Source organism: Phodopus roborovskii, unplaced genomic scaffold, assembly GCF_943737965.1.
Source record: "Phodopus roborovskii unplaced genomic scaffold, PHOROB, whole genome shotgun sequence".
NCBI lineage: Eukaryota > Metazoa > Chordata > Mammalia > Rodentia > Cricetidae > Phodopus > Phodopus roborovskii.
The window spans coordinates 2803224-2829267 of NW_026126460.1; the positions used below are offsets into that span (position 1 = coordinate 2803224).

Below are 26044 nucleotides of genomic sequence, written 5' to 3' on the forward strand. Positions count from 1 at the left end.
CCCAAAGGTTAAAATGATGGTGGACTCTGCTCCTTGTTGGTGCCTGGCTTAGTTAAACTGAGAGAAGAAAACACCAGCCCCATTGGTGAGCCATCGCAATCAAGAGAACAACCTGGATGGGAACACAGGCTCTAACATGCATGCATGAGGCTCCATGTGTCCGCTACAAGCTCCCAAAACTATTGCCCTGATCCGAAAAGCCTATAGTAGCAGTCAGCAGATGGGGTGAGTTGCCATGTCACCTTAGAGGTCTCTACTCAGGAAAGAACTACTGCTCCCTCCACATTTCATTCTACCCAGAAATCCAACACGGGTCTCTGGATCTGTCCATGAGCCAACCATGCACCAACCCACAGTCACTGCAGGGAAAATCTACAAGCCTTCCATCTATCTCCCTCCATTTCATCGAGCTCCCTCCTAAACATCTATGATTCAGACAAACCTATTCAAAAGGACCTGGCCCTTCACTGTTTTACTGTTTTGGCCACTGAGGCTGGCACAGAACCCAGTGTGTGTGTGTGTGTGTGTGTGTGTGTGTGTGTGTGTGTGTGTGTATAGATTTTTTTTATTTAAACTTGAAACAAGCTTGTTCTACATGTCAATCCCAGTTCCCTCCCCCTCCACCAGAATGAGTCCTTTTATAGGCACTAACTGGATGTTAGGGGTTAATGTATAGAGAAAGGTGCATATGTCACCATCCCCCTCCTCCCAGATCTGGATGGCAGCAGACTTTCTACTTTGCACTAACACCATCACACACATAACTGCTTTCTCTGGGCTTTTTCCTGAAGAAAAACATTTTCATTCTCCCAAGCGTCTGTTTCTAGAAAGCACAACTCCACTGTGTTGAAATGGCATGCAATGCAGGGCAGCCACAGCTGGCTTTGTAAGCAAGCACCCAGATAGAAAATCAGCCAGCCAACATCACTCCTCCAGCCACATAGGAGGTCACAGAGGAGGTGGGCAGAGACCTAGTTACCACCAAAAAGAAGCAGTGAGCTTCTCGTGTGCAAATGGTCCCAGCAAAATCACCGGTATTTCATATCATAAAAATATAAAAGGTTCCTATAAATGTAAAAGGAGCTTGGGCCATTTTCTTATCACTGTCTGCCTAAGGGGCCTGGTTTTGCTAGAAGACACAATCATTTAATTTACTTTCCACTTCTTTTCATGATCTAATAATCTCCACATCATGAGGCCATCCAGAAAAATCACAATTACCTCCCATTTGCTGACTGGCTCTTGAGTTTGGGCCAGTTAAATCCCTAGAAGAAACAATGAAAGATCCAGGGTATCCAATATATAACACAATATAACACAAATACCAACAGGGTGTCCTGTAAACTAGAGTCGCCTCCAAAGCTCGAAAGTCATTCAGTCACTAAGGTAGACAGACACCAAGTATTTTTGAAGTGTTGGTGTCATCATGAGGCACCCAAGCTGCAATGTTTGAACAAGAGGTAGACTAGCATTTACTGTGACCAACAGACTCTCCTGCCCCCTGGGTCCCGTACCTGAAAGCTACTTTAAATCACTGGGTGAAACAGTTAAGAAATTAAGCAACAGGAAAATGGTTGGGTACCCAGTCCACAAGAGGCTGTTTTCAGCTTTAGTGGAAAGCTACAATGGTTCTGAATCACTCATCCCTCCTCCTCAAGGTCACCCTTGGCACGCTTGTCCTGTGAGGTAATAAAAATATGCTGGCTTTTTAGCAGCTATGACACCCAGTTTTCCCATCGGTTAAATGAACGGGTTGGGCACCATATTTTGCTGCTGTTCTTTCCAGATCCAAAAAGTCCACAGTTCAGCTCAGAATACACAACTCCCACAAAGTTTCCAAAAAGCATTTGAGTAATTGGTCCCAAGGGAAATGACTTTGAGCAACAAAACCCTCCACTCGTGGCTGAACACGCGCATTCCCTCTGCTTCCCACTGCTGATGAAATAAGATGAGGACTTATATCACCGACCAGAGGCTGTCCAGTCGAAATGTTAGAATGGGAGAGAGCATACATCCAAACTGGATAAACTGCCACATCAACAGAAGGGGAAGAAAAGTGGCAAAGAGTAAAAGGCTAACCCGCTAACCAAAAGGACAACGCTGACATTCACATAGGGAGGCTGGAAACTGTTCACGAGACAATCCTTCAACGTAACATGTTTTTCAGGGCCTGAGAAGTAGCTACTGTGACCCACATGTGCCTCTGACATGTCTGATACCATGGGACCTGGCTGCCATTCCCAGGCACCTTCTTCAGCAAACAGTTTCATATCTTTGGATTTAAGCAACTGGTAAGCAAAATACTATTATTATATCTGTACTGAACATACAGATTTTTTTCCTGCCTTTGTTCCCTAAGTGACTTGGGATAAAAGCTATAGACATGGCATTACATTGTGTTGGGTCTTATATATAACCTAAAGATGCTTGGAAGCATACCGGAGGGTGTGCATAGGGCATATGTGCATGCGGTACCGCTCATATAAGGTGCTTTGGCTTCACTTTGTGAATGACTCTGTGACTGCCCTCACACCAACGCCACTGTTGAAGGGCCCACAGGCATCTCAGTCCACTCGCCACCTCCCACAAGTCTCTGTCATGTGCTGAAGGAAGACTGCAGTACTGAAGGTCAAGGATGGAACCCTGAGAACTTAAAGATGGAGAGAAATATGAGTAGGGCAGAACTGGGGAGGCCTGAAGCCTCCTAGCTTCCCAGTTCGGCGGGTGTGCAAATGGGAATTGAAACCACAATTTCAAAAGATCTGTGAGGATAACTTGGTGGATGATGTAGCTGCTAGGCAAGCATAAGGGCCTGAGTTTGATCCCTAGCACTCAATAAAAAAGCTGGATGTGTGGAATAATTACAATCCCAAAGTGAGAGAGACATCTATCCCTGTGAGGGAGGAGGTGCTCTGGCTAGCCAGCCTACCTGAATCAGAAAATTCTAGACTGAGAGATACTGTCTCATAAAACAAAGTAGACAGCACCTGAGGACAACACCTGATCTGACATGCACGTGCACTTGCTCACCCTCACGCATGCACCTGCACACAAAACATTCACACACAACAAGCACGTGTACCTGCACACAAGTACCTGCACCTGAACACCAGTACCTGCACCTGCATGCAAGCACCTGCACGAGCATGTGTATCCGCACGCAACAAGCACTTGCACCTGCACACAAACACCTGCACACACACACACAGAGAGAGAGAGAGAGAGAGAGAGAGAAATTATCAATGGGCAATCAAACACTATTGTGCAACTAGCTCTACTGTCCAACTCCAGGTGAATAAGATTTCTATCATTTGTATCCAAAAAAATAAATTATGACTCAAAAATTAAATGTGTAATATAAGTTACTATATATGAAGTACTCAAAAAGGATACAAGCTCTGTTTCAAAAACAATAAAGAAAGCAAAACACTCAGAGTCTGAGAGCAGGTGTGACCTGAATTACGGCCTGACAAATCCTCCCATCCAAGAGCAGCGGAGACAGATCATTAGGTAAATGGACTCCGTGTACGAGTCACTCTGAACTCTAATGTCTGAAGGAGGAGAAAAAGCCTGTGCACAAAGCAAGGTCTGCCTTGTCTCCCACCTGAAGACATTCTTCAGAGGAAATCAGAACACTGCTGCAAAACCAAACAATAAATAAAATGTGGACACATTTGGCTCTCACAGCCCCTGTAGGACTTTCAAGTGGTGGTGGTGCATGCCTTTAATACCAGCACTCAGGAGGCAGAGGCAGGTGGATCTCTGTGAGTCAGAGCTACACAGAAAAATGCTGTCTGAAAAAAAAAAAAAAAACAGAAGAGAGAGGTGGGGGGAGAAAGAAAGGAAGGGGAGGGAGGGAGGGAGGGAGGTGCTGCAGGCCCATCTCATGAGGCAGGGACAGCCTCTAAGTACATGGAAAGAAGGAAGCAAGCGCTGACAGCGGGCACTGCACCCAAGAGGTCCCCTCTAACAAGTTTCGGAAAGCAGCTCCATGCACTGATCTTCCAGGCAATGCCAAACCCCAAGCCTTCAACTGAGGAATGTTCTCAGATCACTTCCTCGTGTCAGCAGAGAAGTGTGGGCAACAGAAGTTACTCTCGAGTCACTGTGTAAGACGTATGGAACAATGAGAGAACTCACTCTCTGGACCTGTAGGTGCAAAGCCGACCGCCACAGTGCCATCCATTCTGGTGGCAGGCCTCAATTCCCTTGCTGCTTATGTGGCTTCCTTGCTATATGTTTCTATTCAAATAGTATTAAGTTCCACATGCCTTTAACCCTTTAAGGGACATGGCCTAGACGGAGGTCATTAGGTCTTTGTGGGAGGTGCCCTCAAATGGAATTGTGGGACTCCAGTCCATTCCTCCTTCTCATGTGCTCCCACTATGATGTACTCTCTCTGCAGCCCCCAGAACAACGGGGCCAGCCAATCATGGATTAGAACCTACAGAACTGTGGGTCAAACCTCTCTCTTTATAAGGTAATTAGCTTGAATATTCTGTTATAGTGACAGATGAGTAAAATACAATAAATAGACTTTAATGCCCCCAAAATTAAATAAAAATAAATATATATAAATAAATACACATTTCCACAGATACATAAGCAATCACCCAAAAGTGGTGGGTGCATTGAGACAAAGGCATTTCTATCTGTGTTATGAATCAGTGGCTTCTGAGCTGTTATCAATGGGTCAGATAGGAGGCAGTTCCTAAGACTGATTCTGCCAAACCTTAGATCGAAGTCTTACATTTGCATAGCAGCCTAGTTATGTAACAAGACAAGTAGAAACTTTCCTGAGTTGAAGTTCAATGTGTTTTATGATAAGATACAACAAAATGCAGCTTCAGAATGGGGTCCCAGTAACCAGGCTGAGTCAACCCCAGGGCCTTGTGCAGATACCATGACATCATTTCACATCTGCCAAGTAGGGTTGATAACAATATCTACATTTCCAATGCTTTTGAAGCAGTATGTACCTTTGCTTATACCACTGCTAGAGAATTAAAAGAGCTGATCTGTAAGAAATAATAAAACACTGCATCTATTCTAGCTTCATTAAAAATTAATTTTCTATTAGAAGTAGACACTGGAAGTACCCTCTTTGAACATCTGAATTTCTTACCTTCACATGGTTGTGTAGACAATTAAATTTGTCACTTTTATGTATATAAAGAAGTAACACCAAATTTTCCTAAAATCTCATAGAAGTTTTAAGCACCACACCAATTTTCTCCCTCACCTCTGGGTAAAAAGTATTAGAGCTAGTGTGGATAGTAACCTGGTTGTTGGACACAGTTTGTAAGTCTCTTACCTAAAGCACATGGGTCACTTAACAGCCACCTTTCTCAATCAAAACTATTGTCCATCAGAGCCTGGAAAATGCAAAGCAAAGTCTAAGTTTATCCTGCGTGCAGGAGTAGGATTACAACCGTTAAGAACCTCATTTAACGTCTTCTTGCACCAGAGAGGATTATGTGGCCAAAGCTTCCAGTGTGCAGTGGGAGGGGGAGAGCGAAGGTGACCTTGGCTTGGGAGTGACTGACCCACTTCTGTGTCACCTGACAATGCCTTCGTGGATTTGAGAGACTGAAGATTTGAGCAGAGAGCATTTGTGTGGAAACCTTGAGTATCGGGTTTTGTGTCGTGTGTATTAATTTTTCTTTTGGTATCCGTGTATAAACTCTAAAATAAGTTAGCTTAATTTGTGTATAATCAATAATTTTAACTTGGCAAAAAGAACATTATATTAAGTTTAGACTTCCCTCCTGCATTATATTTCAAAGTAAATCTAATTTAGAGGAATCTGGTTCCCAAGGAAGAATAACTTACACCGCAAGGAAAGGGATTCTAAAAAACAGAGCTAATGATTTTGTAGTCACTGGAATGCAGCATTCTCCCTGTCAAAAGGACATAGAGGGCAGTGGGGGTTAGAAATCATTGTGCTTACTCTCCTAGTCTATGAACACGGCCACCTGCTATAAACTTTGAGTGAAAACACAAAGATGTGCACATAAGCCCTTCTGGATATATTAAAGTCATTGTGTGTCTGTCTTCCATCCTTGATGCCTCAGAAAACAAATGCTTCATGGCTTTCCCTGAAGAATTAGCCTTACAAATCAGCGACAAAATGGCAGTCTCTCTATTAACAGTTTTATGTTTCCCAAGACAAAAATTATCCGTGTCCTTTATTACAGCAAGGCCCTGAACAAGGTGGTACGTCATGTATAAATCCCCCAGTAAGAGACCAGCGATACATATTTTGTTTGGTTTGGTTTTGTGACGTGTGTTTTTATATTTTTAAACCATGTTAAAAGTAGAGGGAATTTTAGAGTTAATCTGACACAGGCTGCACATTTGAATCCTAGGATAGCTTTAGCAATACTGATGCCTGGGGAAAATCCCATATCAATTAAATCAGCACCAATTAATCATCAATTAAGTCAAAAAAAATCTCAGGTGATTTTGGCCAGATACCACTGACCTGATCCAACTACCTCATTCTGCATCATATAGCATTCCTAAAGTCACACAACCGGAATTGGGACCCAAATCTTCAGGTTATTTTTTATCTATTACATCTCCCTCTTTCATAGTTATTTCTCCTGACAAATCTCAGAGTTTGGGGTAAAAATAAGGACACCAATTTGGGAACTGATACCCTGAGAGGTACCAGAGATCACCACTTCACCCGTCAGCCCACAGTTGCCTTTATGCCTACCAGTCTGCTGTGTCTACATTAACTAGCCCACCCTATGAGATGGGGCCCACCACCCCTGTGAGATGGGGCCCACCACCCCTGCCATGCTAACCCCAAAACAGCAGCCTGATTTTCAATCTATATTAATGGCTTCCTTTATTGCTTCCACCAACCCGTGTTCACTCTGATAGCTCTCTTTCAAAGAAATAATAACAACCTCTTCTGAGGAAAAATAAAAAACTTTATTTGATGGTAAATTGAATTTCTTGTGCAAGAATGGACTAAAAGCCTTCACATAAAGAAATAGCTTCAGGCAACTTCTTGAGAAGAGAATAATTTGCTGACAGTGAGTGGTCTAAAGGTTTTTGTGCAGAGAGAGAGCTGAACAGAGGGCCACAGAAACAGTGTGGGGGCCTGGTGATGGGCCAAGCTCCTGAGTGCTAGGGTCCTGAAAAGGGGACCCTTCACAGAACCTTCAACACAGCCTCTGCAGATGTAATGCACACTTCTTGATAAAAATCCTCAGGCGTGACACTCTGTCATTTCCCTTGGATGTGTGTGCTCAGATCCTACCACATTATTATACATGATCAGAAAAGTATTTGCTTTACTGAAATCCAATACATTGATGGCAGAAAAAAAACAGGAGGCAGAACTGTGAGAAAGAGGCATCAGAACATAACAGGATTGAGGGAAACCTGGACCAGCACCCGAAGGCATCCAATCCACAGCCCTGCTCCTGCCATTTATAGTACATTCTAGAAGATTCCATGGGCAAAGCCGGAATAGTATCGATTCCCAGGCCCCATGTGTGGATTATAAAAACCAACTTAAAAGTAATTTATATAAAAGCATACTTCTAAATCTGCATGTAATGAATAAAAGATTGAGACATACATGCCTTTCCAGGGTGACCTACTGGGCTTTGAGGAGGAAACACAGGCCCACCCGGTGCTTTGTGCTCAGGCACTATGTCTTGCTGCTGCAGCCATGATCTGTATTGATGTCCATGGCTCCTGTTACCACCAAAAACCAAAAGGATAGGCTGCACTGAGCTGGCCTAGGCATTCTCACTGCGCCATGGAGAATATGGTAGTTTATTATCACTTGTAGGTTTGACAAGGTTGGAATATAATACTCATAGAAATTGTTTAGCTCAGTGTCAGCATGTGCTGAATGCTAAACAAATGTTAGCTATGGGTCATTATTGATAGTGGTTACTGCGATGACCATCACATCCCTTAACTCACAGGGCAGTGGTGAACACTAGAAATCAGACATGTTTGTTGACACCTAGAAAGCACTCATCCCTCAGCTACCAGCTCTCCCTTCTGACAGAAACAGAAATAGTAAAAAGACTATTTCCAATTTCTTCTCTTTTTTCACCAAGAGGTTTTTTTTTTTTTTTAAAGACTGGTCTAACTCATTACAAGAGTAGAGTAAATTATCAGAGAGACTACAAGAATTTAGGTTAACTACCTTCCATGTCAATCATAGGCTTGCCTTTCATCTCTTAGTAAATATCAAACACATTTCTCAAGATAAAATCAGAAATCTTTAGTATAAGATGTGTGCCCTATTGGCTATTGAATCTGGTAGCCAAATCAGGGTAGCTAGTAGAATCTGGCTAATTATAATTGCCAAAATCTCCAGGTGTAAGAAGCAAAGGAAACAAAAAGACAAAATGATACTTGAAGAGGTATGAAATAGGCAGCTGTGTTCTAGAAGTCTCTGTACGTGGCAGTGTGTGGCATCCTTAAAGAGTACAAAAGTGGACTAAAGAGGAGGCTCAACGGTTAAGAGTACTGGCTGAAAAGAGGGAATCAGTGCTCGCTTCGACAGCACATATACTAAAACTGGAAGATACAGAGATTAGCATGGCCCTTGCGCAAGGATGACACGAAAATTCATGAAGCGTTCCACATTTTTACTAACAAAATGAGCAACAGTGGAAAGGCTACCATAAATGCCCTTCCCTGATAAAGAGATCCATGACTAACTTATCCACCATCATGGAGCCCTCATCTAGTAGCTGATGGAAACACAAGCAGACACTCACAGCTAAACCCTGAGCTGAACTGGAGCTCACAGCTGGGCTGTGTATCTCTGCATCTGCTTCCAGATGACAATTAGGGTAGTCACACTGTAGGCAAAAGGCCAGATGAGGCTTGCACCAAGGTATGAGGGCTCTAGTATCCAAGTCCTTAATTGAGTTCACAATATAAGCAAAGGTGACTCTTGCACTGCTGACCCTCCTGTCTCTGCCAGCCAGGAGGGATGTGTGTGAGCACACCCAGTTTCATGCATTACTGGGGATGATTTCAGTGCATCCTGCACGCTAGGCAAGTCCTCTACATCCTCAACCCCGCAGTCCAAGTTTTTAACCACCTTGTAATAGTAGCCTCTTAGCAGAGGCCACAGACTCTGAAAAGGAACTCCCTTGTAACCATTCATCCCACAGCAGTGAAAGATAAACAGAACAGTGAATGCTGAAGCAATTCACTAATGGTGGGCAAAACTCACAATGCCTCTGGATGATCTAAGAAACAAATGCTGATGAAAACAAGATGAAAAGATTGTGTATCCCACAAGCAAAGGCGAAATCATGCGTGGAAGATGGGATGTCATGATCACATGTGGCCAGCACGAGCCTTGCTGGAGGATGTGTTGTCTGTGTTTAGGTTTTACTTAAAGACTTGACTGCCAAGGGTTCTTACAATGGTTGCCATATCCACAGCTGCCTTTCCCCAGAGCACCATAAACCGCAGTCTTGCCAGAACTAAATAAAGGACTGCCTGTTCTCCCCACTCCTGTCTTAAGATGCCACCATTTGAACTGTGTGGGGAGCCAGCAACTATGAAGTCAACATTCAGGAATCATTTTCAGCCTGGCTTGCAACCAAAACCCCTAGTCCAAAGGCCAGCTGGGGACAGATCCAAACAGTATTCCTTCAAAGATTTGAAAAAGAAACCTATGTGGAGCTAGCAGACACAGCTCTGTCCTAGGTACTGCCTGTGACAGCCATGAGGCAGCCCCCAGGGTGACAAAAGAGCAGAAATACTACAAATCCTTATAACATGGCCAGTGTCTAGCAGGGTTATTAATCATTTGAGCCGTACCAGACAGAGTCTAAATCTCGGGGGTAGACCACAGAGGAGTTCATTTCATTTTGTGCCGCCCTGGGTCACGCATGGTCTCAGGTCTATTCTTCTAGTGGCTACACCATATCCCAGAACCTCAGTGTCCCCTACTACATCCTGGGCTACATTCTCCAAACTAGGAGAGACATGGGGAAGAATGGCACACGCCTTTAATCCCAGCACTTGGGAGGCAGAGGCAGGAGTTCAAGGCCAGCCTTGTCTGCAAAGTGAGATCCAGAATAGCCAGGACTGTTACACAGAGAAACCCTGTCTCGATAAAACAAAAACAAAACAAACAAACAAACAAACAAAAGAACACCTGGGAGGCTCTATAGGAACAAGGCCAGAAAGGAATCATACCGTCCCTACTCCATATTCTATATGGGGGGAGATACTGTACAGAATTTGGTTGTCTGGACCCACCCCCACTGAAGAGGAGACTACAAAATGGGCCTGGAAAGAAAAGGGTCTGAAGTCACTGCTGCCACACAGGAAGGAGGAAGGAAACCAATCCAGATTTCTCAAAACTAGACAGATGGCCTGAGTCACTGTCACAGGTCATGCTTCTTAGGGAGAAATTCTGCTAAAGCTGAGGTATCAACCAATTAATACTGCCCTACCCCACATGCCCTTCCTGGGCCCTAGCAACATGGATGGCAGTTCAGGTTCCCAAGGGCCAGTAATTCTCAGCTGGGAGCATGAACTACCTGACACCAAACCTTCACACACCCTCCACGATCTAGGAAGCAGTACCTGTGCCAGCTGCACGGGGGACTTCATTTGACCTGAACTCTACATAAGTGTCTACTCTTCTAGCTCCAAAAGCATAGCACCTGGAGGTGGACACAGTTCCAAAGCCACTTGTCATTCGAGACCCATCCATACAGAAGAGAAACCTCAAGGAGTCCCGTGCCTACTTGAAAATTTGTAACTTCAGTTTCTACTCAGCAAAGCCAAGAGAGAAAAAAGGGTAAACAAGACTACCAAGGCTCTTTAGGGAAGTCAGACAGTCTCTGAAAAAAAAAAAAAAAAAAAAAAAAAACCAACTACGTGTCATGACCACAATTAACAACAGCTTTAAAAATCGGCTAACACATCACCGGCATGTGTGCTGGGCCTGTCTGAGGTGCTGGTCAGCTCTTCCCAGACTGTCTCTCAGCCCACTCCCTCCTAGAAAGAAACCTCCCTGAAGGCAGGACCCATCTAGTCCAAACAGCAATTGGGTTTTGAGGCCTCTCTGCTGCCTATGTTTTCCTCCTCGTGTCTCTTTCTCCGTTGGTATTCCCAAGGGAAAGGGAACACAAGTATGCCAAGCAAAGGTAGAATTCAGTGTTATACCCATGGCAACCAAAACACTACCTCGTGCTTGGAAATTTTCTTCAAGAAAATTCTTTCGCATTTGTTACTGTCTGGCCCTCTTCCACCACTCTCAAGCCTGAAGTCGTCTCAGTGCCTTTCAGTGGTTGATCTGGGCACCAAGCTGATAGCAAGTCATAGCACAGGCACGGTCACCATTCTCAGACAGCCCTGCCAGGGTGCACAGCATCGTGGTGTGGACGGAGAATGTGGCTCTAACCCTGTCACTTGCTAGTTTGTGATGCAAGTTATGTCACCAGACCCCTTTGTGTGCTGAGCAGTGGTGATACCGCCTTACCTCACCGTTGCCCTTCAAAGCTCTAGGAGGTAAAACATAAAAGAAGCATTTTGTAATCTATGCCATGAGTTCTTCCCAGATACTGACTATCCCCAACCAATGTACAATCTCTAGAAAATACCTAGTATGGCCCTTTACCCATGGGCTCATCCATGGGTAACTTCAGACTTTAGCTTCAGGTCATGGTTCTATCTCTCCTCTCCCTCCCTTCTCTCTATGTTCCCCTCTCCTCACTATCCCTCCCCTCCCCCCCAAGACTAAAGAAAAGGTGATGCATGTGAAAGCATTTTCGAAGGAATTGTCTATCCATTAAAATGTTTGAGGTTACCAAAAAAGGACAAAAAGGATTGATACTGCTAGAATTTTCTACATGAGCAAAATTACCATTACTTGGGCCTTCTAAATTCAAGTACTTATAGACTATTAAGTCTTGAAAGGGACCCAAAAAGAGTTTTAAGATTCAATGGTAGAGAATTTCCTAACACATGCAAGAACCTGGGCTCGATCCTAAGTGTGAAGGCCCAACTTCTGCCTTCCAACAGCTTTCAAAGCATCGAGACTAGTATATTTCTAAAGCCATTAAAAGGAAGGATAATGCATAATAGATGGAGGGATGAATAGATGAACAAATGGGCAGACAGACACTGATTTCTTACTCTGATTCAGTCCTATAATACTGAAACTTGCTTTGGTGTGGTGGTTCCTACCAGCCTGCTACCAGAAGTGTGGCCTGTTTCCTTATTATGGAGCTTGTAAATGAGTTTCACATTCTTTCTCTATTTATCACAAAAACAGTCTGGACCTAAATCCTGAACTACTTAATCTCTTCCTGCAACAAACTCCTTGGGGGGAGGGGAGAGTCTGAGAATGAAACTAGGGAAGAGTGGAAGAGAAATGTTCCAGTAACTTACAGAAATACAGTCCCCCTGGGAAAGGAACACAAACAGTCCTGAGTTTTTTACACTGATGGGAGGCACTGAGAGGAAGGAGGAGGGACCACAGCTCTGTTCTTCACTCACAGCAGCATCTGCATTCAGAAATATCAGAGGCCAATGGGGCAGAGCAAGACATCACTGCCTCACTGGAAGTCAAGGAAATGGATGGGAACAAAGCACTCTTTGAGGGCCAGTGGGCCGCAGCAGCAGTGCTGTGGAATGGGGCTGAGGAGAGGCAGTGCAGACCCGTTTTTACACCAAACGCAACTCTTCTAAGTCACTTGCCATCCATTGTGGGTTTGCACAATAGCCGACTGTCTTATTTTACCCCTGAGAACAGACCTCTGTTCTTGACAGTGCTTCATCCTCAAATATTTCAGTGCTAGTTAACTATGCTTAGAAAAACAGGCATAAAATACTATATTTGTCCAAACAGAAAGGAACCAATTACTAAATCATCTTTTCTATGAACTTGTGCTGATCTGTAAGTAAAGCACATTTGGAAAACAACTGACTTCCTGCCTCTGTTCCTTTTACTTTCCTTGGCATTCATTAACTTAACAGGTAACATTTTGTGGTGGAGCACACCTTTAATCCCAGCACTCGGGAGGCAGAAGTAGGTGGATCTCTGTGAGTTCAAGGGCAGCCTGGTCTGCAGAGTGAGTTCCAGGACAGCCAGGGCTACACAGAGGAACCTTGTCTCGGAAAGATAAAACGTGGGGGAATATCAGCATTGCTTGGGCACCAAAATGAAATCATTTGTATTCATGAAACTCTGTGAAATCCCTTTCTATAAGAAAGGGTTCTAGTCAAGTGTGCAGATCAGCCAGCCCTAAGGGCATGAGAGCTGACCCTGCCAGACCCCATATGTCCCCTAGAGTAACCGGGAGCGAGGGCCCTACACCTCCCTTGGGGAAATCAGTACAGCATGTCCTGGTGGTGTGAGTGTGGGTGGCCCCGCTCCATGCCAAATCAGCACTGATGAGCTTGCATTGATGAGCTAGCCTGGGCAGTGCTGGAGAGCTTGCCTGAGTAGTGACCATGAAGGAACACTGGCAGGCTGACCGAACCAGCTACCGCTCAGGCCCAGAACCAGCTATGAGTTAGTTGGCCCAGTCCAGCACCCACCTATCTGTTAGAGCATGTGAAGGGGACAAACCTACAGATCCAAAACAGCAGGACCTCCATGACACAGGACAACAACAGATATCCAAGAAGAGCCCAGTGAGAGCCCATTATAGATGGCATAGTAGAAGCCAGAGGCCTCGAGCCAGACTGATGACCCATAGTGATGAACATTTGCAAGTAAAGATGAATGGATTAAATGGTAAACTGTGACTCAACAGGTCACGCTACAGCTTCCACAAGATTCTCCTTTTGTTTTGTTTGTTTGTTTGGTTGGTTGGTTGGTTGGTTGGTTGGTGGGTCAGTTTTGGGTTTTGGTGGTTTTTTCCTTAATTTGATTTTGATTTGGACGGAAGGTTGCAAGGGCAGAGGGCAGTTGTGAGGGTATAGTGAGATAAGGGGAATCGGAATACATGATGGGAAATCCACACAGAATTAATAAAAGTTAAAAAAGAAAAAGAAAAAAGGAGGAGGAAGAGAAGAAATGGTTCTACTCTGGGGAATATACGCTGATCAAAAATACTTCCTGATATTCACATTCTCACCATGCAGAAGCGTTGGCTTAGTGATATCTCAAGGCCAGCTTCATGTGTGTCCCACTCCTCCACACACATGTCTGAATGACAGCCAGATGAGACAGGATGAGTAAATCACCGCAGAACAGAATCACACTGAAAACCCTGGCACTAACTACAAGTGCCAAACTTGTACACTCCCAACAATACAATATAAAAGGTTGGGTTCTTTTTAATCTGTTTGTTGTTACTTTCACCATAGATGGTTGGCTTCACAAAAATCAATTCATAACCACAGACAATGCTTCATTCCTTGCAAGAGTGACCACACAGCAAACAAGATTGGTTTGTCCCCTCTGCTGTGCTTTCCATGAGGCAGCCACCACTTACCTTTCCCTTCTTGAAAATGCCCTAGCTCCCTTCATCCTCAGATAGTCTTCACAGATCACTCCCTCAGTTTAGAACATCCTACACACTCTTCCAACAAGTGAAAAGCCATTCACTTTCAAATCAGAGTCCAAGCCCTACCCCACCCTGATTTCAGGGCCATTGGGATGACTCAGTGGATAAAGGAACCTAGAAGAAGCCAGACAACCTGAGTTCAATCCCCAAGGCTCAAAGGGAGAAAACACCCATAAGTTGTCCTTTGTCTTCCACACACCATGCATGCACCTGCAGAGTAAAAAGAATAATCCCTTCTCAGGCTAGCCTTCACATGCGCGCACGCGCGCGCACACACACACACACACACAGAGAGAGAGAGAGAATAGCCTTCATATGCACACACAAACACACACAGAGTACACTTCACATGTGCACAGAGACAGAGAGAAAGACACAGAGAGAGAGAGATAGAGAGAGAATAGCCTTCACATACACACAAAGGCTAGCATTCACACACACCATCACTGCATTCTGGAAGCCTCCTGAACACTCTCTTTTCAGAATCCTTATAAAATAGTATGGGTCTTGTATTAGTGGCCATGATCTAACTAGACACACCCGGTCAGCACTGACTTGTACCTGTTTTCCCACCATGGTTGAACACACAAAAAATGTTGAATGTATTTACTGAATGAAAACACAGGTCAGGCCCATACCTTCTGGGGTGGGGGAGGGGTTAGTTTTAAGAGTGCTTGATCCAGACTCCTGCCACTCATTTCCAGCATTTCATAAATGAAAGGGGAAAGCTAGAAAAGAAGAAGAGAGTAAACAGCAGTCTAGTGGCATTATTGTTGAGCACTGCTAGGAGCTTCATGGGAACTGCACAGAACTTCTGACACAGCCCACCTGGGAGGAATGTCACCAAAGTGATGACACTTGTGTCTGGTGTTGCTGTGATACCCAGAGTGCACAGTTCTGTGCTGGTTCTTCCCCACCGCCCCAACCTTGGCCTCTACTAAAACCAACTTTCTGCTCTTAGCAGCCAAGAAGTTCTACAAGCAGCCAGGCCATGATCAAAGAAAGGCCTGGGATGCGACTGGAGCCTATCATGGTCAAGGTCATGGGTTTGATCCCCAGTAACAGAAGAAAAGACAGCTCCCATAAAAACTAATGTCTTGAAAGAAAGGAGAAACAGAAATTAACTTGATAGGCCGTGAGAACTCTAATATGTGTTACACAGATAACTTGGGAAACACTACTTAAATACTGAAGAAGACTTCTCCATTATAGACTGCCTCGGAGCCTCCAAAGTGGCCAGTGTACACCACACATCTTCCAAGGAGTGAAAGGATTTTTGACTTGAACTCCTGGTCCCCACAGCATCTTCCACATCAAGTGTCTTGTACAACGCACATGAAAGAGAAAAAAATCTGGGCTAGAAAAACAATATAGGTCAAATTGAGCAGCTCTGTCTAAGCAACTATCCCTGTCTCCAAATGCTGCCTAATGAGCTTGTGTTGCTTCTGTAAGCTGAAGATAAGAGAATGTCTGAACCTGCAGTAATCTTCTTAAAAACCAGAAGCATCTGAAAGTGAGATTTCTTTTCTTACAAAGAGAAGAAGTGGCAGTGACAGACATGGTGCTGAGGATCCAGCTCAGGGTGGTGTGCACAGTAGCCAAGCTCTCCAGCCCCAGCCATGCTTGTTGCTCTTAAGTTCTGTTGTAGTCCTAGGTCATGCCTCCTTTGCATGCCTCTGTCATGTGCGGCTCTGATACTACGTGCTCTGATACTAAGTAACTGAAGACTCTGTCTCAGTGTCCTACTAAACAGCACCAGCGGGCCTGAACAAGAAAACACTTCAAAGATTTTTTTTCCCACTCTGATAAACTAAACTTTTGCAACATAATAATAAAATGACTTTTACAATAATCCTAAAAATGTTTCCCCATCGTGCTTCTCTTCCCTAATAATTTTGGTTATGAACCTAGCCTTTAACAGCTGAACCATCTCTCCAGCCCTCTCTTCCCTAATAATTTAAAAGATCTTTTGTTTCCTCTTGTGCTGGGGAGTTAGCCCAGGGTCTTACTGGGCAAATACTCTACAAGTTACATCCTTTTAGATAAAACTTCTTCATTCACCTTTGGGTTTTTCTTTTTTTTTTTTTTTTTAGTCCCTTGTCTATTAAAACTTGATGGGTTACATTGTAAATAAAACTTAATAGTCCTTACTTAAATTACGTTATTTATTTCTCTCATTAATATGTCAAATGTCCATTGCCAGGAAATGAGCTGCTAAGTGTTGGAGAATTGCATAACCACAGACCCTTCTCCATGTCAAGCTTGCAGTAGGTAATCATCTAGCTAAATACAGTACTGCCTCCTCAGGTTGCATTTCAAGGCCCCTTTGCCAACCCACAGACACATTGGACTGATCTCCAAGGGTGGAGATCAGTCACCCTGAACAAGTGTCCTAATGAATACCCCCACAGCCCACACTAGGAAAGTTCTTGAATTATGAGAAAAGCTTCCACAAATAACCAAAGAAAAACAAAATTAGGATTTTGTAGTGTTTAGTGTACACATATGGACACCGAATATATACTATGTTTCTACTTTACACTGCTGAATCTGCCTTCATAAGTCTACATTCTGGGGCTGGTGAGATGAGTAAAGGTAGGGAAAGGTTGGGCCACAAAAGCCCAACCCCGCGAGCTCAATCTTCAGAATCTATGTGTCTTAGGCTGGCTTCTTTTCTGTGATAAACACTATAACCAAAAGCAAGTTGTGGAAGAAAAGGGCTTATTTCATCTTGCAGACTAGAAGGAAGCCAAGGCAGGAACCAAAAGTAGAAACTACGGAGGAAATGCTGCTCCCTGGCTTGCTCCCAGGCCCCTGTTCACCTACCTTTCTTATACAGTGTAAGCCCACCTGCCAAGGGGTGGTCCCACCCACAAGGGGCTGAACCCTACTGCATTAATGGGCAATCAAAACCATGCCCCACTCATAGGCCCACAAGGTCAATGAGGTGGAGGCAATTCCTCGAGGCAGGGTCCCGAGGCATGTCAAATTGACAACTAAGAGGGACCACCATGCCACATAAAGACAGAAAGAAATGACTCCACAAAATTGCCTTCTGATCTCCACATGCGTATACAATAATAACCAATACATTTTAAGCCACCATCCCAGGAAGGAAGCCTTTTTAAAAGACCTCACACTAGGCACGGTGGCACGCATCCTTAATTGCAGCACTTATGGAGGCAGAGGCTGGCAGATCTCTGTAAGCTGGAGGCCAGCCTTATCTACTTAATAAGTTCCAGGTCAGCCAAGGCCACATAATGAGACCGTGGGCAGCGGCGGCAGGGGGAGTGTAGAAAATTGAAGAGACAGGGAATCTAGTAATCTAGTATCTCAGATTTGAATATAGCTTTATTTTAAAACCAAAAAAAAAAAAAAAAAAAAAAAAACCAAAAAAAAAAAAAAAAAAAAAAAAAACAATCCTATGTTTTATAGATAAAAGATACTTGAATCTTACTCTTAAAAAAAAATTCTTGACCGTCATATAACACCATAACCAAAAGCAACTTGAGAAGGAAATGGGTTTATTTCAGCTCACGGTTTATAGTCCATCATGGAGGGAAGCTGGGACAGGAACACAAGGCAAGAACTGAAGCAGAGGCAAGGGAGGAATGCTGGACGCTGGTTTCTAGTTTGCTCCCCATGGCTTTCTGACCTAGCTGGTGGGAGGGCACCACCCCCAGTAGACTGGCCCTTCCCACATCAATCAAGACACTGCCCTAAAGACCTGCATACAGGCAATCTGATGGAGGCATCTTCTCCAGGAGGTTCCTCTTCGCAGATAACTCTAGCTTGTGTCAAATTGACAGAAAATAACCAGGACAGACCTAAACTCTATCTACGTTTTCTTAGCACTAACTTAAGTTCGAGGCTTTATGGAAACTAATGTAGTAAACACGTGTGAAGGCCAAGAGAGGCTACGAAGAAGATTGCAGCAGTGTGTTTGAGGTGGTGTCACAAAACACCTCAGGCTGGGTGGGTTATAAACACAAAAGGCGATGGCTCACAGCCTGTCTGGTGAGGGCACATTCTCCAGAGACCACTTCTCACTCGACCTTCATATCGCCAACCATCATCCATCAGGACACGAATCCCATTATTTCTCTAACCCCTCCCCTAAAGCCCCAGATTCTTCCTACTACCACACTGTGAATTAAGGTTCAACACAGGAATTTGGGACCTCTGCACATGAAGACCATAGCAAGGAGGTAGGAAAGACATGTGGCCCCAGATCAAACAGTTTTACTCACAAACATGGGATTTATTGTGTGTCAGCTAGGGACAGGAACATACAATGACACATATAAAATTCAGCAAGCACACCATCTTAGGCTAAAACATAAGAAGGTAACTGAACGCTCCTCACAAATGCGAGCCATACCTCACAAGCAGGAAGAAATGCAAACTAATCTTGACGGCTATAAATGTCAAAAGCAGCAGCTGCTACTTAAGTTTCAAGTCTCATGGCAGCTCATGCCTACCAGAGGGAAATATATTAATTTTTAAATGCATTGGTAAAACTATCTTAACTCCCATTGGTATAACAGGAAAATGGAGATGAATTTGTACATCACGGATATATGATTGGCACTTAAAGGAAAATACTTCCTATTTCTTATTAACTTGTATGAAGCTTGTGTCACCAGCTGACAGACTGGAGGGGATATATGCAGTACTGGTGACTGTTATCAACCTCCTTTTCCTGAAGAGTTGCCTGTTTATCATGTTCCCAATACGATTCACTAATAACCATTTCTATTCACTATCACCAAGGTGGGATAGAATCACAACACAAGACCATGAATGTCTCAAACACTGGAATCCATACATCAGTCAAAACCATTGCTAAAAGATAGGAAAACAGAGGCAGGGAACATTACAACACCCTCAAGGACAACTTACTATTCACCTTCTACCACAACAACCATACCCAATGTCCAGCTTTGGTTTAACACTTTAATAAACAGCCCTCACTTTCCCCTGGACAGTGATGCTAACCATCTCTTTCACTGATCCAAGTTGATCTTCTATATTCTATCACAGCAAAAGCACATGTATGTGTGGCAGACTGTGGGTACCCAACCCTGAAGGTGTACGCACAAGGCTTCCTTTAAGAACAATGTATTTACAAAGCAGATAGAAACTAAAGGGTGCCCATATAAGAGTACACCTAATGGGAGTGTGGATAGGAAGCAGAGAGAGAAGGCAGGAAAGCAAAGGCATCTCAGGTTCTCTCAAAGCCCCAAGCACAATGGCCCACTGACCAGTGGAGGATGCCATGAGCACAACACAGTCAACATGGGCCCTGATACGGACCAGACTTTGAAGAGGGACATGGAAGGAAGGGCGGGTATGAGAGGTTGAGATCTACCTAAAAACATATAAATTCCTACATCCTGCCATGCATGAGCCTGTGGTTTGCATCTCAGCCTGTCAGGCATCCCTCCAACAGGGTCTTAAATTCAGTGCCCCATACCCTGGGCTACTCTAGATCCCAATTTTCAGATACAGGAACTCAAGTGTGCAGCAGTTTGGCAACTTGCTCATGGCCACAGAGCTAGGAAGTACACAGTCAGAATTGGAATCAAGTGATCCAGGACCAAGTTCAGTCCCCACAATTCCATGTTCTAATGGAATAGAAGCCAGGCTTTCCAGCCACTCAGCCCTCCTCTAATTTCTATCCCTTCCTTCCTTTACACCTGGTACCGTGCCTCTCATGCTACAGTGACTATGGCTTGATAGAGAATGTCCGTGCTAATGCATGAACAGTTTTTACTTCATTCTAGCATGTTCCTTATTTTCCATGCCATAGGAGGGGGAATTGTTTCTGCTTCTGAGGGAAGTCTCATCTGTGGACAATGCACCAGGCAACATAAGAAATGCAAAGGAAATTGTTGCATTAATTGTTCATTCCTCCCTGTCAGGAGTGGGGGGTTGCTTACAAACAATTCAGCAGCAATAGCTAGGCATCCAGGCACCAGACAGACCCCACTAGATGAGAACTGCCAGGCACGTGTTGGTGAAATATGGCTTTTCAGTTCAGAACACTCATTCTTCACAGCATCTTCTCTTCCTTGACAAAAAGTTCAACTGGTCTACCCTGCAAGTCCCACTAGCTGAAGTCCTGGGAATCTGGGGCTAAGCTGACTGATTTGTATGAAATAGGCTTTGTCTGGTGACAACAACTAAAGTAAAAACACAAACTTAATTCATACTATGCTTTAGAGACACAAATCATTTCTACAAATCTCTTGCATAATCCCCGTGGCAATATCCTAGGGTCTTACTCTCTCCATTTGGCTGAGGTGAAAACTGGGGTACAAAGAGATTGCTAATACCCCAAACCATCTGTCAAGGCTGGAGTTAGAGCCTGCTTCCTGTCTCCTTCAAGTCAAGCTGTAAAGAACAGTTGGTGGAGTGACTTGCTTTTAATATTCTTTTCCACACACACAGCCTCTCCTAGCTATACAAAGTTCTTCCCAACTCAGACTGAGCATGCAGGCCTGCTGACAAGGAACGGAGGAGTCTAAGGAAAGGGGGGAAGTAGCTGAGAGCAGAGTCCTATGTTGAAGCTTCTTGGGGCCTAAGACACTCTATCAACTATCCACAGTAAGAATCTGCACAGGCCTTCTCCCTCATCATCCTCCTTCCTGCTCTTCCCCTCCCCTTGAAAAAACACCTGAGCAACCTAAAAGCAGAGAACAACATAGATACACCCACATGTAGCCTTCCTGGCTCCCTGTCCCATCCCACCATTAACACAGAAAGCAGAACACAGTTACCAATATCCAAGGGATATGGTTTTGTGTCTCAATTTGGAAGAAATTTTAGAGTAAATTTGACCAGATGTGATAGCACATTTCTATAATCTTAGCACTTGGGAGGTAGAAGGAGGAGGTTTAGGAGTTCAAATCCAGCCCTCTCTACTAGGCATGCTCAAGGCCAGCCTTGAATACATAAGAGACTCATTCTCAAACACACACACACACACACACACACACACACACTCTAAATTTTAAATGTATTTGAAATTACATAGGTGGCATTAGTTACTTTTCTGTTGCTGTGATGAAACATCATACCGAGATAACTTACAGAAGAGGTGTTTACTTGGGCTTACAGTGCAAGATGGATAAGGATCCATCACCATTGTGGTAGAGAGGCAGGGCAGTAGGCAGGCGTGGCAGCTGAAGCAGCATACTGAGAACGCACATCTTGAATGGCAAGCACAGACAAAGAGCAGGCTGAGGATGCCACTGGTCTTTAAATTCTCAAAGCCCATCTCCAGAGACACACTTCCTCCAACAGAGGCACACCTCAGCCTTTCCAAACTGCATCACCAACTGGGGACCAAGTATTCAAAAGCCCAAAACTCGGGCACATTTCTTTCAAACCAACACAAAGGTAAACTCTAGGAAAAGAAGAGTGCCCTCCATAATGTGAGTGGGCCCCATCAATCAGCTGAAGAACTGAATAAAAGAGAAGGACTGGCCCTCCAAGCAAGAAGTCCCCCCAGCAGACTGCGTTGGGACTGGAATGGTACCATGGGTCCTCTTGAACCTACTGATTTGGATTTTGGATCCCTCGCCCCCAAAATGATCTAATATTAACTCCTTATAATAAATCTCTAGACATTGCTGTTCCCAGTTTGTATCAGGTTGACAAAAGTGAACCAACACACTTATTGTAGAGGAAGAAGACCCTCTGGACAGACAGGAAGGAAGGACAGACAGGATGACATGTGGTGTCCATGCAAAAGGAGATACTGAAGTGTCTGTGAGAATTGGTAGAGATGCCAGGGTTGGATAGAAGTTTTGCTTAGGGAGGACTGGCTTTTTTATGTCTGTGTGGAGAGTTAATGCTACTAAACATATAATGACTTAACAATAGTTTTATTAAGTTAATATGATAATTTGGTTCTAATTATATACAAAAGGTGTGGTACACAGATCACTTTGGTTATGAAAATCCTGCTAAAGTATGCAGTTGGCAGGGAATATTCCTGAAATAAGGCAAGATTCTGACTGTGGAAGAACTGGACCTTTCCAGTTCTATCCACTCTGCATGGCTCAGAAGGTGGTGGCCAACATCTCGGTGACATTCAGACACATCACTGGGAATCTAATATTTTTTTTTACAACAGAGCAACTAAAAAATACAACTTCCTATTTATTTTAGATATGTAATTTCAGCAAACACAGCCATCAAGACACACACTCTCTTCATCAGCTGCACAAGAGTTTATTTTTAAACACATAGTCAAAATATTTAAGGCATAATCCTACCACAGCTGCTGCTGGACCATCAATTATGGAGTTACTGGTTTACATTCATTCTCACCAAACGTCTTACAATGTTACAATATTTATTTTGAGAATATTTTCCTTGCTGATAATTAAAGCACACAAGCTCATCCACATTTCACTTTTATTACAATGTAGTTTCAAAGAATTTCTAGGTATAAAGTTCGTGATGGTTACTCACAAAGGTTAAATTTTAAGGTATTATGTGGTGAGACTTTTACATTTAAATGAAAAGGCATTCCAGAAATCTGAATTTATTTCATGAATTAACTATTGCTGGTGGCATAATTTTAAAAGTACTGCATTAAAGTTAATTAATTAAAATATCCCATTTAGGATCTAGAGAGATGGCTCAACACTTAAGGGCACTGGTTGCTCTTCCAGAGGACCTGGGTTTGATTCCCAGAATTTACATGGTGACTCACAGCTATATAACTCCAGCTCCAGGGAATCCAATGTAATCTTCTGACTCTTTGGGCACCAGAAACACACATGGTGTGAAAACATACATGCAGGTGAAACACACACATTAATTCTCAAATTAGACCATGTCAGTCAAAGTTCCCTAGATAGGCTATTGTCACAATAACAGTCAACTAAAATTTCCCTAAGCAACTTGGACATTTCTGTCTTTCAAGGCAATCGGACCACTGATGACATCACAGAGTCATCAGAGGTCCAGACTCTGCCCACCTTCATGCTCTGCAGTTGTGGTTGATGACAAGCACCCTCTCATGACTCAAGGATGGCTTTTGGAAGAACAAACACATCACACAACAAGGTCTAATGGGGACAATCTGGTGACGGAGGTGCCTTTCCCAGAAGGCCTCAGTTTACTTTCCATTAAGTTCCACGGACCAGAACAGAATCTCATGCTCATTTCAAAGCAATTTGTAGTAAATGAGACTAGGAAGGTCACATTTAGCCAAGAAACCTCTGTTCATCCCCTAAGGCTAGACACATAACAACTAGATGTCTGAAGGAATCTGGAACCCCTTTAGCAAGAAAGGAGGTGTGGCAATCCAGAGGGCCTCCCAAACAGGGACAGTGAGAAGCTCATGCTGCTGAACACTCAGTATAAGGAGTTTTATTCTATATCAAGTGTACATTATCTCATTTAATTCTCACTCGCTCAGGACCATTATCATCTGAGAAAGCAGGCAGAGTGTTCACAGAGCTTCCCCTGGTTAAGTTGTATAAAGAAGATTTAAAAGACAATAGGCAGCACTCGGGAGGCAGAAGCAGGCAGGTCTCTGTGAATTTGAGGCCAGCCTGGTCTACAGAGCAAGTTCTTAACAGCCAAGGCTACACAGAGAAGCCCTGTCCCAAAACAAAACAAAAGAACAAGAATCCAGCAAAAGTTAATGAGTACTGTTATTAAAGATACAGCAGACTTTATGATGGGCCTTTTAAAAATATCTCCTAGTTCTTATTGTTAAAGTATTTTTAAAGGTTTTTCTCGTTTTTTAATTTTTATTTTATGTGTATGGGTGTTGTGCCTGCACGTATGTCTGTACACCATATATGTGCCTGATGCCCACAAAGGTCATAAGACAGTATTAGATCCCCTGGAATTTGGAGCTCCAGGTGGTTGTAAACTGACATGTGGGCACTGGAAACTGAACCTAGGTCCTCTGCAAGGGCAGCCAGGGATCTTCACCACTGAGACACCTCTTTCACAAATTTTTAAATCCATATAATATTGTTAAGAATCTAATTTAATTTGTTTATTTTGTAGAAGTAGGGCTCAAAGCCATAGTCTCATTAGGCCAGCTAAATTCTTCCGAATGCTTAGCATCAGAAATAAAAATATAACAATTATGTCTGTTCTTACCGCTTTCTTCTTTGTTAGAATAAGTTTCAAAGAGTGAGATTACTAAGCCAAAGGGTTTGAGCATTTGGATGACTTCTTGTATCCAAAGCTGATTTGTTTGGGTAGTGGTGTCACATGTCTTTAAACCCAGCACTTGGGAGGCAAAAATGAGCAGATTTCTGAGTTCAAGGCCAGCCTGACCTACAGAGGGTGTTCCAGGACAGCCAGGGCTACCCACAGAAAACCCTGTCTCAAAACCCAAAAAAATAGACAAAGCCAATTTGCTCTCCAACAGAATGAAGCCAATTAACTCAACTGTCAGAAATAAGAACACCCACTTTCTGAAGGCATCCCAGCTTCACCTTATCTGTATTTGTACTCATTTAATGGCCATAACTTTGTATCTTTAGCTTCTATGAAATATAGTGCAATGTTTCTCTGCTCGTTGACAGGTGTTTACTCCTGTGAGAAAGTCTGCGAATATTCTGTGCCCATTAACCTTTCTGGGCCTTAGTCTTTTTGTGAGTCATGGATTTCAAAACAAGGCTGGTTTAATTTCATTCCAACAAACTGTGAGACTGAATGAGTGGTTGGGGTCAACACACACAGGGACAGACCCAAATCTGAGTGGTTTCCTCCAATGTCCTGAGTTCCAGCAACTGAGGCGGGAATCTCAACCTCAGGGTAAAACTATTAAGGAGGCATTTCCACTGATGGGAGCTGACACCTATGCACCAGTTCTTGCTCTCATGGTCAGAGGACCACTTCTTTATCTGCGAAATGTCATTGTGAGACATACACCTTGTCTTTTTATCTTGTCTTTTTATACTGCTAGGGATAGAACCAGGGGGAAACAACATCTTCAGACTTTGTTTTCCTCAAATGAGAAAAAAACAAAAACCCAAAACACAATAAAATTATTCAATACTTTGCCAAAAAAAAAGAAAAGAGAGAGGAGAAAAAAGCATATATCATAGACCACACTTTTTAGATGGCTCTGTTCTGCCTTGTTTTTATTATATTGCTGTTACCTAAATATTTATTCTCAAACCAGTATCGCTGAAAGTGCTTTAAAAACATACATTCCTATCCCACTGCCTCAGACCCAACCAACCAAAATCTTCACAGTTAGTTACAACCTATAAAACTCACACTTTCATAAAGATTCCCCAAGTTTTCAATATTTTTTCTCAACAATTCTTACTTTAAGCCTTGAGAAGGACCATGAGCTAATATTTATGTTCCTCCACACTGCTAAGTGCTTATACAATGCTGAAAAAAACGCTGCTAAAAGACAACTTACTCCTAACCAACCCTGTACCTACAAAGCAGCAGAGCCGAAGACAACCAGTAGGTTCTCCAGTTCCTGACCACCTCAACGTCCCAAGTTGTCCTTC

General features: G+C 43.5%; 1 protein-coding gene and 1 non-coding gene across 5 annotated transcripts in view; one reads left to right on the forward strand and one right to left on the reverse strand.

Moving 5' to 3' along the window:
* Nucleotides 1-26044, reverse strand: part of Ankrd44 (ankyrin repeat domain 44) — a 255233-nt gene that overhangs the window by 188225 nt on the left and 40964 nt on the right. The window lies entirely within an intron of this gene.
* Nucleotides 8527-8629, forward strand: LOC127226562 (U6 spliceosomal RNA). The gene has a single exon (XR_007834893.1). It is a non-coding gene; the product is annotated as a U6 spliceosomal RNA (small nuclear RNA).